Source organism: Culex pipiens, chromosome 3 (assembly GCF_016801865.2).
Source record: "Culex pipiens pallens isolate TS chromosome 3, TS_CPP_V2, whole genome shotgun sequence".
In the NCBI taxonomy this organism is placed as follows: domain Eukaryota; kingdom Metazoa; phylum Arthropoda; class Insecta; order Diptera; family Culicidae; genus Culex; species Culex pipiens.
Window position 1 is genome coordinate 57,497,468 of NC_068939.1, and position 17,758 is coordinate 57,515,225.

The window sequence follows — 17,758 nt, forward strand, 5'->3', positions numbered from 1 at the left end:
AACACTAATTGAATTGAATTGAGCCTGGTGATGGGATAATATTTGATCTCATGGGTAGCCCTGAAGAGGCCAAGATTTGGACGACCCTAGTGAACAATCATTTTTTTTAATTAATTAATGCAGTCTAATTTAATCCACCAATGTGGTTGATGCCTTCCTCACTTTTTACCAAAAATGAGTAATATGAGTGGTTTGGACACATATTTCAGCTATTTTTTTGAATCCAGAAAAAAACGTACACACATATAACTTAAGTAATCATAACTCGAGACAAGGTTGCCAGATCTTCAATGTTTTGGACTCATTGGAAAGGTTTTTCGATTACCTAACCAACGATCGGTCGGATGGTGGATCCGGACATAGTTTACATACATTTAAGTGAGATCCGGCTTCCAAAAAGTGCATCAATATCACTTAGGAGAACTATACCCTTTCTATTATCGGCCTATCAGCAATTTGATCATCAATTACAGCTTTCATAAAGTGTTTTTGACTGTTCCAAAGTAATGAATAGCTCAAACAAAAGTGAGCAAGCAACTCTCCATTGTTGATACATCTGAAAATGTTGATTTTATAGCGGAAAAGGCAAAAGTGATGAGAATTGGTCGAACGGCTTAGAGTGATTAAAATGGGCATATTTCCCCTAAGTGGCCATATCTCGAGACAGGGTTGCCAGATCTTCAATGTTTTGGACTCGTTGGAAAGGTTTTTCGATTACCTAACCAACGATGGGTCGGATGGTGGATCCGGACATAGTTTACATACATTTAAGTGAGATCCGGCTTCCAAAAAGTACATAAATATTACTTAAGTGGCCATATCTCGAGACAGGGTTGCCAGATCTTCAGTGTTTTAGATTCGTTGAAATTTTTTTCGATTACCTAACCAACGATGGGTCGGATGGTGGATCCGGACATAGTTTACATACATTTAAGTGGGATCCGGCTTCAAAAAAGTGCATCAATATCACTTAAGTGGACATATCTCGAGACAGGGTTGCCAGATCTTCAGTGTTTTGGATTCGTTGGAAAGGTCTTTTGATTACCTAACCAACGATGGGTTGGATGATGGATCCGGGCATAGTTTTCATGCATATAAGTGAGATCCGGCTTCAAAAAAGTGCATCAATATCACTTAAGAGGACATATCTCGAGACAGGGTTGCCAGATCTTCAATGTTTTGGACTCGTTGGAAAGGTTTTTTGATAACCTAACCAACGATGGGTCGGATGATGGATCCGGACTTCGTTTACATACATTTAAGTGAGATTCGGCTTCAAAAAAGTACATAAATATCACTTAAGTGGTCGTAACTCGAGACAGGGTTGCCAGATTTTCAATGTTTTGGACTCGTTGGAAAGATCTTTTGATTACCTAACTAACGATGGGTTGGATGATGGATCCGGACATAGTTTTCATGTATATAAGTGAGATCCGGATAAATGTGAAAACACATTTTTATATATAACTTTTGAACTACTTATCGAAACTTCAAACAATTCAATAGCGATGTATGGGACCCTAAACCAAGTCGAATGCAACCGGTTTGATCAAAATCGGTCCAACCAGTGCTGAGAAAACTTGGCAAGAATTTTCAACACATACATACATACACACACACACACACACACACAGACATTTGTTCAGTTTTCGATTCTGAGTCGATAGGTATACATGAATATAGGTCTACGAGCTGTATTTCAAAAGTTCATTTTTCGAGCAGGATTATAGCCTTACCTCAGTGAGGAAGGCAAAAAACAAAATCAACTGAAATCTGTTTATCAGGTGGCACTGTAAAGTCAGTCTTAATAATTTCCCAGAATTTTCCCAAATAAAAACAGAACGCAGCCAACTCGTAATCGGTTATGATGAATAACGATAAACATTCCGGAACGGCTCATCATGCTGCCCTAATTTGAAACAAGCTAGACGCGTAAGATAAACATTTCAGGCAAAAAAAAAACACATTGCTACATTTGCTACAGCCAAACAATAATACCATATATCTTAATATCAATAAACACGTCCCGGGCGCGGGCCACGGTCGTCGTGGAAATGGTTCTGGACTCGACTGGGTCAGAACATTCGCCAGAAGTGGGATGAATGTGCGCCAGAAGTTGCGCTTTTAGTTTTGACGATTGCTTTGGACGTCAATTAGTGTGGTGAGGAGATGAAATGTTTGTAAATTATTAGTATTTTGAACTGCATGTGCATCTCATTGCAGCTAGTTGTTAATGCAAAGTGTCAATCAAGGGGGTAAACAACTGTCTTTAGACGCAATTTTAATGGAAATGTTTAGGTAATGTTTTCGCAACATTGCCAGTCTCATGGTGATTTCTAAAAAAAATACATACATCGTTACCCCGAAACGAGTGCAACCTCCCAGAGACGATTATATTTTATATTAATAATTCACAGCGCAAACTTGTTGATTCGTATGACTCGTGTACGGTTCCCAGAGAGATTATCATCGATTCACCAGCATGGCCCATCTACCGGAGCAACAAAAAAAAAAGCAAACAAACAGGTGTTCTGGTTGAGCTCTGGCATGTACTCATTCATCGCCCGTTCGGTCGGACGGGTGTTCCCCGTTGTTGGAAGTTACGGGGTGCACACCTTGGCTAAGTTGGCTCGGAGCCAACCTACGGTGGTCGTCCTTCATCCACAGCATACAGCACACTCTTGCACTATCATGAACAACCTCTAGCATGGCATTTTTATGGCGACCTTTTCTTCGTAGTGTGACATTTCGAGCTGAGGTTCGATCCCATGACCAGCTTGCACTGGCCCGTCAACAGTGTACCTCTGCACCAACGAGGTGCCGCTCATGACCACATATTATTAGCCAACTTTATTCATAATTCATAATCACAGTGCGCGAAAGGGTCCTTGTGACGATACGGTATGATGACCACCGTGTCGTGTCTTCTAGATGACAACATCGAAAACACACGATTCTCGGCATCCAAGGTGGAAGACAAATTATATTTCTGGTGAACGACGAAAAACACATCAGTCATACGCACAACTAGAGGACTACCCGCAGGAGGATGCAGAAGGTAGAGTTGGGTGGTGCTAATTCAATTAATGCTTAACTTCGTTTTCATTTATCGCAGCTCGACTTTGAAGTCACGGTTGCCGACGACGTTTTCATGTGCACCGGGCGATGGTCATGACTCTTCATTACCATGAACCAGACCTTGGCAAACGTGGCGTTTGTCGTAAATCCGCTGACAGCTGCCATCGGAGTAAAGGCGGCAATATATATATCTGAGCAACAACTCCAGGAAGTTACGAGGAGCAACTTCACCAGCAAAAAGAAAGGTCCTGTAATCCCCGACACTGAAAGGCCTATCGAGTAGGTTGACTATGGTCGTGTACCGAACTTTTGTTTTGCTGCTTCGATTTCCCAGATCTGGTCTGGGGCCGAGCGTCATAACTCATGGAAATAAAAATAACAATGGTCATAATTTACGGGACGCTGAACGATAAATTATGCGATGGGAAGCAGTCACATTCACTAGCTGCCCCCTCTAGCAGCTGGCGGCGGGTGAACCGGCAGCGACATCGACAAGGTCCTACAGTGTTCAGAGCTGGGATTGAAACGGTTTAAAAAAATCTTTGAAGGGAAAAAAGTGCCTTTACCAAAATCAAGAAGTAATTCAAGCATCTTTTGCTACTAAACAAATGTATTTGGATCATTTGGTGTCAACTGGGTACACTATTGGACTCGACCTTCACCGATTTAGATCAAACTTGGAAGGAACGTTCATCTAACGATAGTTAAGAGAAATCCCAAGTTTGGTGCCGGTTGGCCCATCCCTTATTCTTTGGCATCGGCCTCCTTTTTGACGATTTTCTAAAAAAACTTTTAATTCGTTTACTCGTAACAATCCAACTAATGGACCAAAAGACTTTCTTCTGGTTGAATTTTAAAGGAAATTGGCTAAGAAATTCAACTCTCAAATGCCAACATGATTCTCACTAATTCCTTACATATTTAATTTCATCACCATCGTGTTTCCCGCACATTTTTACATAAGAATCAATGCATATCTCAAACTAAACCAAAACAATGCCAAGAAACAGCCCTCTAAAAAATAAAAACTCTGAATTTCTGGACCCAAACATGAGGACGTTCCCTCCAAGTTTTGTGAAGGTCAAGTCCAAAAGTGTGTCAAGTTCACACGAAATGACCCATTTTTGTTTCATTTTCAATAATTTTTAGATTTTTAAAATGAATTTATCATACTAAGACCGTATGTAAATAAAATAAAAATGATGTTGAAAATGACAACAAAATGACAAATAAAATGATAGAAAAATGTTTTTTTTTTTGCAATTCTTTCGTGAAACTATCTACTTTTCCTGTCATTCTTGAACGACGAAATAACCTACTTTTCTGTACCAAAAATAACAGAATCGAATAGCAACACTTTTCAAAATAAATGCTGAAAAGTCCTACTTTTCAGCACTCAAATGGGTGCTGAAAAGTTGAACTTTTTTGCACTTGTTTCGTAAAGTAACATTTTTCAACATTTTTTTGATTTAAGAGCGAGTTTTTCACCAATGTGTAACAGGTCGTATCGAGGTGCTCCGATTTGGATGAAACTTTCAGCGTTTGTTTGTCTATATGTGAGATGAACTCATGCCAAATATGAGCCCTCTACGACAAAGGGAAGTGGGGTAAAACGGGCTTCGAAGTTTGAGGTCCAAAAAACCTAAAAAATCTTAAAATTGCTCGCATTTCCGTAAAACTTCATCAATTCCAACTCTCGTAGATGCATTTGAAAGGTCTTTTGAAGCACTTCAAAATGGGCCATAGACATCCAGGATCGGTTTGACTTTTTCTCATAGCTTTTGCAAATTACTGTTCAAAATTGATTTTTTTAAAACCTTAATATCTTTTTGCAACAGCCTCCAACACCCATACTCCCATAGGTCAAAAGATAGGTAATTTCATGGACTTTAAGCCTACGGAATTAACTTTTTGGCCAATCGCAGTTTTTCTCATAGATTTACGATTTTTCTACAACAAACATTTAACAACGTTAGTTTTTGCCCTGTAGGCCTCCATAGCGGCACTTTTTGGTCTCAATTTTGTCATATTCGGAATCCTCGGAAAATTTCACGTTAGTTAGAAGTATTGGAGTGGTAAATTTGATTGGAAAAATTGCCATTTAGAATGAATTAAAATATTTTTTTACAATTTGTTGGATTAGGGGTGAAACAGGTTTTCGCCTACTTGATACAGCATTTGACGTATTGATCACAGAGTAAATAAGATCTATTTCTTTTTTCAAAAATGTTTTATTTAATTATTTTTTAAATCAAATTTACCACTCCAATACTTCAAACTAACGTGAAATTTTCCGAGGATTCCGAATATGATAAAGTTGAGACCAAAAAGTGCAGCTATGGAGGCCTACAGGGCAAAAACTAACGTTGTTAAATGTTTGTTGTAGAAAAATCGTAAATCTATGAGAAAAACTGCGATTGGCCAAAAAGTTAATTCCGTAGGCTTATAGTCCATAAAATTACCTATCTTTTGACCTATGGGAGTATGGGTGTTGGAGGCTGTTGCAAAAAGATATTAAGGTTTTAAAAAAATCAATTTTTAACAGTAATTTGCAAAAGCTATGAGAAAAAGTCAAACCGATCGTGGATGTCTATGGCCCATTTTGAAGTGCTTCAAAAGGCCTTTCAAATGCATCTACGAGAGTTGGAATTGATGAAGTTTTACGGAAATGTGAGCAATTTTAAGATTTTTTAGGTTCTTTGGACCTCAAACTTCGAAGCCCGTTTTACTCCACTTCCCTTTGTCGTAGAGGGCTTATATTTGGCATGAGTTCATCTCATATATAGACAAACAAACGCTGAAAGTTTCATCCAAATCGGAGCACCTCGATACGACCTCTAGAACAAACCGAGCAGAATTCACAAATACTGCCTCTTAAACGATTTATTGACAAAATACATGAAAATTTGACAAAAAATTTCACTCAGTGTGTGTTTTTTGGAATTGCGAAAAAATGTTGTATGGAACTCGTTCAGCACTCATCTTATTTATCCAACTCGGTGAACCTCGCTGGATAAATGTACGACTCGTGCTGAAAAAATCCTCTTTTTGCAACTTGTTGCATAAACAACTATTAAATAATAATTTCTCAATTTTCATTGTAAACATTACAAGTTTCGAAATACACTGAAGAAGAAGGATGCACAAAATATACAACTAAATCTTTTTTGTAAATGTCTCTTAATAAATTAAAATGTTGTCATCAAAAATATTAGTTTTATGTTTTTCAATTAAAAATTAAAAAAAAAATATTTTAGTTTTAGTGCTGTGAAAAAAAAGAACAAAATTTAAATAATTTTTTTTCGAGTAGGTTTGTTGCCAAACATTTCAGGTATCGAAAAGTTAAATTTTCTATGAAATTCGTAATTTTGGTGTAATATTTTAATTCAAGTTTGTTCCTAATTTTTTGAAATATATATAATATATATGTTTTTCAATTAAAAATTTAAAAATATACAAGTTTTAGTGCTGTGAAAAAAAGAACAAAATTTAAATAATTTTTTTTTTCAGAAGGTTTGTTGTCAAACATTTCAGGTATCGAAAGGTTAAATTTTCTGTGAAGTTTGTAATTTTGTGTAATATTTTAGTTCAAGTTTGTTCCGAATTTTTTGAAATATTCTTGCCACAACAAACATATTTCAAATATATTTGGAACAACAATATTTTCTATTAAGGCCGATGCAATTATTTAAAAAAGTTTTTGTCCCTCGGCCCTGGCCGAGGTCAAGGGTTCTTATGATTATTTTATATAAACATTACAATGAATCTTTTCTGCTAAACATGATGCGCAGCATGGGATTCAACGAGGACCTGGTGGCTCTCATCGCCAAATTGATGGCAGCAGCTAGATCGCGAATTATCATCAACGGGAATCTGTCTGCAGAATTTCCCATCCAAAGGTCGGTACGCCAAGGCGATCCCCTCAGCATGCATCTATTTGTCCTTTTCCTGCATCCCCTCCTTGAGAAACTCCTGTCCATATGTAACCATCCCCAAGAGCTATTGGTAGCTTACGCAGACGACATTTCCGTCATACTGGTGGAAGAGTCGAAGCTGGCAGACATCAAGCAGGCGTTTGAGGACTTCGGCTTGTGTTCGGGAGCAATGCTGAACTTGGAGAAAACCGTAGCGGTGAACGTGGGAATACAACGAGGAACTGCAACGGGAGCTGTTTGGCCGACTGTTGCTGACTCTGTAAAGATCCTGGGAGTGATATACTTCAACTCCTTGAAACGGACCATCGACGAAAATTGGAGCGAACTTATTAGGAAGACTTCCTTCCTCATGTGGCTTTTCAAGCCACGTGTCCTTACCATTCACCAGAAGGTGACTCTGCTAAACGTCTTCGTAACTTCCAAATTGTGGTATTTGTCATCGGTGCTTAGTATGCCAAACGCTGCGGTAGCTAGAATGACTTCTCAGATGGGGCGGTTTATCTGGGGAAGGTATTCATTCAGAGTACCCATGGATCAACTGGCATTGCCAATAGCCGATGGTGGACTCAACCTGTACACGCCCAGAGTGAAGAGTAAAGCTCTTCTCATCAATCGCTTCATTCGTGATACGGAGGTAACTCCTTTTGCTTTGTCGTTTACGAGCCAACTCGAAAATCCACCTAATCTTAGTGGAATCCCAGCGATGTACCCATGTTTGAAGGTGATTGCTCGTGAGCTGGCTTATGTACCACACAGCCTGGCGACGAACCCGACTGCTACGGAGTTGCACGATTTCTACCGGAAAACGCTGAGTAAACCAAAGGTCATGGCGGAACGCTCGGCCACTTCGTGGAGACTCGTTTGGCACAACATCCGGTGTAAAAGATTCACATCGGCAGAGAGGTCTACGTACTACCTGTTAGTCAACCACAAGATCTCGCATGCAGCGCTGCTGTTCCGGCAGAACAGACAGGACAGTGAAATGTGTCAACACTGTCCCAATGTAGTTGAAGACCTGAAGCATAAATTTACCAACTGCAGTCGAGTGAAACATCTGTGGGAGTACCTTCAGCCGAAGTTGGAGGCGATTTTGGATAGAAGGGTTAGGTTTGAGATGTTTTTAGTGCCAGAACTTACTCATAGCAGTACAAGGAGAAAACACAAGGCTCTTAAGCTTTTTATTGTTTATATAAATTACATTCTAGAGCCAGGTTGTCCTCTCACAATAGAAACACTCGAGATTGAACTAAACATGATTGAACAGTGAAAAACCTAACTATGTAAAACAAATCAGAACTAAATAAACGATTTTACAAAAAAAAAATATAAAAAATATTATTTTTTTTGCTTCACTCTCTCCTCTTTGCACTTATTCAAAAATTTAGTGAAAAAGAAATAGTTTAAGTTGGTCATAAATAATTTGTAATTTTTTATCAAATGACTTCAATAATGCTTTTAAATTTTTTTTTATTAAACTGCTCTAAAAAAAAACATTAAGGGTCAGGGAACCGTAGTTTTCCAAACTCATTATTTACAAGTGGAATTTTCTGAGACTTTGATCAAGGATTAATGATTGTAATTTTTTAATGCAACGAAACTTTTTTTGTAGTCTCCTTACAATTTTGACTCTTGAAATATTCAAGAATCTGTACCTTGAACTCTTCAGAAAAAAAGTCACTCTGTACATCAATTTATCTGTTTTTCTGGATTTTTTACAAAAAATATTGAATTGCGCCAAAGATTTTTTTTTGACTTTTTTTTGTCGTGCTTTATACAACAAAAAATGCCAGCTTTTGAGCAAAATTTGTCACTTAATTTGGCAGTGTTGAAAAGTTATTCTTTTCAATATTGTTTTGATATTATGAGTGAATTGATAAATTCCATTCAAAGGGTACCGTGTTGGATGAATACAACGAGTGTTAAAAAGCCTGTTTTGCAACGAGCTGCATACATTTTTTTTGCAATTCTGAAAAATATCTTTTAAAATTTGTTAAGACAATTCATCATTCAAATCAAAACAATTTTTAAAAGTATTACTTTTCGGTACAAAAGTATTGCTTTTCAGTACAAAAGTATAACTTTTCAGCTCTCGTATCCAAAAGTGTTACAATGACTTGCACCCACACAGCTAAAAAAGTAGTAATCCAGCTGCGTGTGAAAGGCCTGGGCGTAAAATAAATTTTGCTTTATTTTATGAAATTATGTGTAATATTATACCATGAAATATGTAGCTCATCAGTATGGGAAACCAACTTGACCGAAATGTCACGCTAATATATACCTTTATTCTTTACACTCTTAATCGGTCTGATGGCCGAGCGGGCTGAGGCCCCTGTCCTTACTGATGGTGCTAGGTTTGATTCCCGTCGGTTGCAATTTTTTTTTTGTGTTTGCAAAAAATTTACATGCAGTGTGTAAAATGAAGTGTCTTTTTTGACGAAGGTGATGTGCATGCTTTTGCATGCGATTTTACCATCGGATTTTTTGTTGTGTATTTTAAAGTATGTTTTACCGTTTGGTGAAGACATTTAAAACTGCTTCTTCTGGTGGGGCGAGTGTACCATATGGATTTTAAATATTATTGTTTTAAAAAAATATCCATTCAAAATATAGTGACATTTTGAAAATTTACAATTTATCTCCGTAATAACTGAATACTATCCAAAAAAAAACCCATCAAATTATAAGTAAGAATTTTTTTATTACTTCTAATGTTTCAAATACATTACTTTCTGAAAACAATTCAGTTTTTAGCAAATAAGGTGGATTTTTTTTTTAAACTTGTCCTAACAAAGTCATGTTCAAGACCTGAAATAAGATGATTATTATAAAAATCCATCATATTTTTTACGTTTTTAATGGATTTTAACGAGCATTGCCTTAGCTTTTTACACCTGATTCTGAAAAGCAATGTGAAATGTATTGTTTATCATTATGAAGTTCGATTAAGATATGCATAGACATGTTGACCAAACAAAACTTCTTCTGATCTGAAGAGGTTGTACACTAGGTTGTACATTAAATTATTTGCAGTTGTTTTAAAAGCATGCTGATCCATAAAAATACATTTTGTGAGAATATTTAAAATATTTCTCAAAACTGTTAAAATGTCACCACACAACGTTTACGCACTGTAACCGTCTCCAGAATTGGGCTGTTTCCCGGCAAATCGTAAGCCCTTAATACGGAAAGCGCTCAACGACGACGACTTTGCAAGCTCAAGAACGCCAAGGATCGATGGCATTCGTCCTGCTGATAAACCATCAGTCTCTAGGGGGAGACGCAAGCCAAAAGTCCTTTCTGGGTTCTGGTGACAAAAATGATAAATACAGTAACTGTTTACGGGATAGCTTCAATTTTTCATGCACTTGCCCGGCTACTTTTCCGTATTGCGACAACGTTTTTTTTGTGATTTTCTCGATTGGTTCAGAATGGATTGCTCGTGAAATTGGGAAAGGACTTGGTATGCAATGTGAATTGCTGGATTTACTCTCCAAAACGATTGATAAATCATAAATTTGTTCCAGAGTTCAGCTACTACTTTCACCATTAATCTTCCTGATCTGCAACTGAAAGCTCCAACCCACCAATCAGCACTTACCAGTCAACATAATTAACATAACCAATATCTATTCCATCCGGATTTCCATTCTGATTGGCATTTAATCTACCAAACACCAGCACTATAGTGCTACGGAATGCTCCGCCGTAATCCGATTGCATATCATCCGGGCGCAACATCAACACCAGAATGCGAGAGAGAGATGGAGAGCTTGTTCCTGTCCTTGCCGGAGAAACATGATAAATCTTTCGCTAGTGCTGGCCGGTGGCAGTGACACGACCTCGCAAACGGTGAGTCAACAACACTTGTTTGCAGGCTGCTGCTCCTAGAGATTCAATCGTTAATCTTGTCCTAGCCGGGCGTATGTCCCTTCTGACTGACAATCTGAAACAATGCCACTTTCTCTCTGTGGTGGTGACACTTGATTTGCAAACCCACAGCTGTACTGTTAAAGCTTTTCTTACAAATTGTGAAGATTTTCTTGAATTTAGAACATTTAGAAAAAATATTGTTGGAAATTTTCTACTTAATAAAATTGAAAGATATATTAGAATGATTATTTTTTTATAAAGTAACAGTAGCAAGAAAATGAGAAAAGCTTCAATTCATACTACGTGAATCGACTCATATCCACACTGTGTAACAAAGTTGCTTCAAAGGGGTGAATAGCTTGACGACTGACACGTCATACATCTTTCAATCGCTTTCCAGAGCTTGGAAGTTGAATTTGTGTAGGTGTAGTTGTTTAGGTGACCAAGTTACCAAGTTCCATTGCCCTCAGTATCCGATTTGCAGTGGTTTTCAGGTTTCCCTTACCAAAGGCCCCTCTCCTTTCCTATTCCAACACCATCATCCATCATCACACTAGTTACAATAACAACAACGGCACCGACTCTGGACGCTGGTGGTACTTGATAATTTTCCCCAGGGGGGGGGGGGGGAACTGTCACCATGCCCGTGTCGCGAGGATGAGTGCACTTGACAAATTTTCCACTGGGGCTGTTTTTAAGTTGTGTTGTTTTGGATGACTAATAACAATTCTGTGGAGTGGAAATTAAAGTGGTGGTTTGTCATGAGGTTTTGAAATGATTGGGTAGTTTGATTTTGATTAAATTGTCGCGTTACGCAAAATTTAATTTTCCTTTAAAAACTGAAGTAACCTAGATTGACTTTTTTAATTCATTTGGAAAATAATTCTTTGATTTTTTTAGTGTTTATATTCCATTACTATTTTGTGTCTTTTAAGAATTTTGTACAGTGTTACAATATTTACATAGCTATAGTGCACAAAAACACAGTTTTAAAAGGATAAAAGGTTGGCGTTTGGAAACTACATGAGTTATCATAGTTTAACTCGACTTTTTTTTTATTAATAAAACATATCTTCGGTATAAGATATTGTACCTTTAGTCTATGCTTTAAGTCTAGTGCAAAAATGCCCAAGACGCCAATTTGATCTGAAAATTACTTCTCAACTAATTCATTTTAAATAAGTGACATTGGATCTGGACGGAGGGGCTTTAGGAGTAAGATTTGGTCATGAGTAGTTCTCTCAGATTTCAGACATTTGATATTTTTTTTGTATTTTTTAATCTGACTGATACTTTTTTGGTGACTTTGGTATGCCCAAAGAAGCCATTTTGCATTATTAGTTTGTCCATATAATTTTCCATACAGCTGGCAGCTGTTCATACAAAAATGATGTATGAAAATTCAAAAAAACGGTATCTTTTGAAGGATTTTTTTTATTGATTTGGTGTTTTCGCAAAGTTGTTGGTATGGATACGGACAACAACGGAAAAAAATTATGCACGGTAAAAAAATTGTGATTTTTAATTTAACTTTTTGTCACTACAAATTGATTTGAAAAAAAACACTATTTTTATTTTTTTTATTTTCGGATATGGAGGACATCAAATGCCAACTTTTCAGAAATTTTCAGGTTGTGCAGAAAATCTTTGCCCGAGTTATGAATTTTGGAATCAATACTGATTTTTTCAAAAAATCTAAATATTGGTCGCAAAAAAAATCAATTTCATTTTTCGATGTAAAATCAAAAAGTACTAAAATGAAATTTCGATAAAGTGATAACGTTTTCAAATTAAATCTATATTTAGTGACTTTTTTGAAAATAGTAACAGTTTTTCATTTTTTTTTAAATTAGTGCACATGTTTGCCCACTTTAAAAAAAATTGAAAAGCTGAGAATATTCTCTATATTTTGCTTTTTTGAACTTTGTTGATACGGTCATTAGTTGCTGAGATATTACCAAGCAAAGGTTAAAAACATGAAAATTGATATTTTCTAAGTCTCACCCAAACAACCCACCATTTTCTTACGTCGATATCTCAGCAACTTATGGTTCCATTTACATTGTTAAAATGTAAAACATTCGTGAAATTTTCCAATCTTTTCGAAAAAAATATTTACATATTTTGTAAATCAAAACTAACATTTCAAAAGGGCCAAACATTCAGTATTATTTTTGCGACCAATTTTTCGATTTTTTGAAAAAAATCTGTATTGATTCAAAAATTCATAACTCGGTCAAAGATTTTTTGCACAACCTGGAAATTTCTGAAAAGTTGGCATTTGTTGTCCTCTAAAACATATCCGAAAATGAAAAAAATAGTGTTTTTTTGCAAATCAAGTTTTAGTGACAAAAAGTTAAATTAAAAATCACAATTTTTAAAATGTTTTAGGGGACAAAAGTCTTCATTTCAAAAAAAAAAAAAAATCAAAAAAGTGTTTTTTTTGCAAATCAAAATTTAGTGACAAAAATTTTCATAAAAAACCACAAAGTATTTTAATCGTGCGTCATTTTTTCCAGTGTAGTCCGTATCCATACCTACAACTTTGCCGAAGACACGAAATCGATCAAAAAATTCCTTCAAAAGATACAGATTTTTGAATTTTCATACATCAATTACATGAATTTTCATGCAGACAATTACAAAAATTGAATATATATATAAGGGGTTTGCTTATAAACATCACGAGTTAGCGCGATTTTACGGAAAAAAGTTTTGAAAAAGTTGGTCGTCATCGATCATGGCCGTTCATCGTCACCCGCGACAGACACGGACGACGAAACAAAGAGAAACGCAAAAAGTAACTTTTTGCAATTCCGTCGTAAAACTACTTACATTTTCTGTCATTCTTGAACGACGAAATAGCCTACTTTTCTGTACCAAAAACAACAGAATCGAATAGCAACTCTTTTCAAAATAAATGCTGAAAAGTTCTACTTTTCAGCACTCAAATGGGTGCTGAAAAGTTGAACTTTTCAGCACTTGTTTCGAAAAGTAACACTTTTCAACATTTTTTTGATTTAAACGATTTATTGACAAAATACATGAAAATTTGACATAAAATTTCACTCAGTGTGTGTTTTTTGGAATTGCAAAAAATGTTGTATGGAACTCGTTGCAAAACTTGATTTTTCAGCACTCTTCGTATTTATCCAACTCGGTGAACCTCGTTGGATAAATGTAGGACTCGTGCTGAAAAAATCCTCTTTTTGCAACTTGTTGCATAAACTACTATTTTCAAAACTTTTTTTTCGTAAAATCGCGATAACTCGTGATGTTTATAAGCAAACCCCTTATGTCTATATATCAAAATTTTTGTAATGGTCTGCTCTACAACTTTGTAGAACATTATTACACTCTAAAAAATAATCCTGTAAAGTTAGAAAATACACGTAATTTTAAAATGAAAAATTTTGTTCTAAATGAAAAAATGACCCTTCTGACTCAATGTAGATTCGAAAAGTACATTAAATTTCCCATTAAATGACATGTTTCAAAATTTTTTACAGTCGAGTAACGGAAAATGGGAGAATTTTTAGAACTTTTTTAGTGTTTTTTTCGATGAAAAATACGTTTTTTCGGAATTCTGAGTACGCCATCAAATCGGGCGTCTAATTTTACATAAAAGTCCCTTTGACACCAAATTTCTATCTCATCACCGTTTCAGGCTGCAAATTATTGAAAAACACCTCTTTTTTCGCATGTTCAAAAATGGAAGGGGTCGTACCGCCCCTCCGTCACGAGATATCAAAAAACGGACCTCGGATTCGTAATCAGGGACAAAAGTTACCCCTTAGGACAAAGTTTCACGCAAATCGAAGAGGGGTCGGGGCAACTTTTCCCGATTTCGTGTGAGTTGGTAGAGAATTACCCAAATAATTAGTTCGAAATTTTATTTTTTATCATTTATCATTTTTTTACATGAAAATTGCGCAAAATAATATTTTTGAACATGTCAAATACTGAAATTGTTCTCTTTTGGGTATTATAATAAGATGAATAAATTAATCATTTGGAAGTGCTGAAGAAATAAGTTTGAAACAAACAAAAGCTTTATTATTGTTTTCATGTTTTATCTGTGATTTTTTTTTGCCAGAAAAAGTTATTTTCAAGTTTGAACAACCCTGAAAATAAAATATTTCCCAAAAATTAAAATAATTTTCTGACAATTTTGAATGTGGAAGATAAGAAAAATTGAAAAAGTATTTAGATTGCAGTAGAAATGCTGAACAAGTTTTTCTTGGTTTCAAAAAGAAAACATTTCTAAAGATCAACAAAGCCAAATTGATTTTTTTTTATCAAATTGTGAAAACTTTTTTTTTAAATTGCCTGTAACTACTTATAACTTAAAAATGTTGAATTTAGAAAAAAAAAATCAAATTTAAATCAAAACGTATTCTTAATTTAAAAGAAAAAGTGAATTATTCCTGCTAATCACAATAAAGATTTCGACGGCAAGGACCATATCAAATAACAGATTCCTAAAAATTGACGAACAATTGCTGCGGAAACGTCATGCACATATATGCCTTTGTCCTTTTCGTTCTTCATCGGTCCGATGGCCGAGCGGGCTGAGGCGCTAGTCCTTACTGTTGGCGTCGGGTTTGAATCCTGTCGTTTGCAATTTTTTTTTGCGTCTACAAAAATTGTACATTAGGGTGCCCAGAAAAAAATGACCCCCTGCTCCACAAGCGAAAAACGGGTTTTGGGTTATTTTAAGCATCTGTGCAAATTTGAGTAGTGCGGTGCCTGTGTGGACGCGCAGTCCTGTTTTTTCGTGTTATTTTCCGTCTCTTTTATGTCGCTGTTCGAGTGCATGGGATTGGTCATTATAATTAAATAATGGCATCAGTAGTGCGGTGCCTGTGTGGACGCGCAGTCCTGTTTTTTCGTGTTATTTTCCGTCTCTTTTATGTCGCTGTTCGAGTGCATGGGGTGATTGGTCATTATAATTAAATAATGGCATCAGTAGTGCGGTGCCTGTGTGGACGCGCAGTCCTGTTTTTTTTCGTGTTATTTTCCATCTCTTTTGTGTCGCTATTTGTGTACATGGGGTGATTGGATTTCTTCTGATTCGTGTTGTTTTCATCTCTTTTGTGTCGCTGTTTGTGTGCATGGGGTGATTGGTCTTCTTCTTCTTCTTTTTTCTTTATTTTTAGTTCGCGCGTTCGTTGGCCAATGAGTTTATTTTTGTTCTCTTTACATAGTTTTCGATAGAAACGATCCGAATTCTTTTTTTTTCGAGACAAGCAAGTCGTATTGCTGGATTAAGTCCTTTCTATATCATCGATGATCGGAAGGCACGCCGACGAATATGTTTTAAGGCTTATGATATAAAATCATTTTAATGAATAAAGCCCTTCTTACATCACCGTTGATCGGAAGGCACGCCGACGAAGAATTTCTGGAGGATCGCGGTCGAATTAATACTATATTTAAAATTCTAGATAGCTATCTTTCGGATTCGATTGTGAGTAGCGGGACTTCGCGGTTACTATGCAACGTATTTTTTGGAGTCTTTTTATATTTTAAATTTATAAGTTCTTCTTTTACCATCGTTGATAGGAAGGCACGCCGCCGGTTAAGTTCGTTTAAGTTATTGTTTTTATTTCATTACAATCGGTTACGTGGTGTCCTGTTTTCTTTTCGTTTATATTCGTTGATCGTAATAATTTATTCCAACTGGCAGCTTTAGTATTAACTCATCTACTATTTTTGACATTTGCTCGCGTTATCTTAATTGTACCAACAGTAAAAATATACTGATAAGTCCAGCCCATAGCACTACCGCTCGGTTGGCACGCGTTCGATTAAAACAAATTTTTTAAATAATCAATTATTTATCTTTCCGCAGCCGGCTGCCTAAGATTTAAAATTTCAACCGATAAACAAAATGCTCATGGTCACATCACTGCCACTCGTGAATCCTGACCTCATACCCATCTACTAACCCCCTCAAAACTCATGTGATACTTTGTCGGAGAAGCAGTCGATTGGGCGGTCTCTATCACTCAAGTATCGGACTAACATTCCCATCCACTTCCCCGTGACCCTACCACTGGTCGTGGCCGGCGCCGGTATTGATCAGCATGATAGGGGCCTTTGAGAAGTTGCGAAGCGAGGAAAGATAGCACCCACTTATCTTCCACGGCTCGTGGATGTAACTTCTGGAGGTCCTGGTCAATAACGGAGTAGCAACTGCGGGTGGGCACCTATGCTTATGCTTATGCTTATTTTAAGCATCTGTGCAAATTTTGAGCGAAATTAGAAGGGATTAATCTATTGATACCCGAGCCTCAAGTAAGTAAAAAAAATGACATTTCAGGATCAAGTTTTACACCTTAAGTCTGTTCTACAATGTTGTGGAATATTTAATTTTTAATAAGAATCTCACTTTGGGAATATTTGGATGGAAGTAGCGCACCGTGCAGACTAAACCGTAAAAAAAGTTTTTCGTACATTTTTTACTTTTTTCCCACAGAAACTTCACATTCAAGTATCAATGAGTAAATGATGACCGATTTTGCTCATATTTTGCCCATAGTCCTAAAATAGCTCAAAGAATAATATTCAGCTTGTGGAGCGTGGTTTTGAAAAAAGTCCCATATCTGGGCACCCTATTGTACATGCAGTGTGTAATATTTAGTGAATTTTTTGACGAAGGTGATGTGCATGCTTTTGCATGCGATTTTACCATCGGATTTTTTGCTGTCATTTTAAAGGGATAGCATTAAATTTATTTTTAATTCAAAGCGTTCGTATCATAGTTCGATTCACCTGCTTTCAGCTCTCAGCCCTGCAATAGGCGCCAAAAATTTGACCCACTCTTGAGCGGATACACTTTAAATGCATTGTTTACGTAAGGTTTCTTT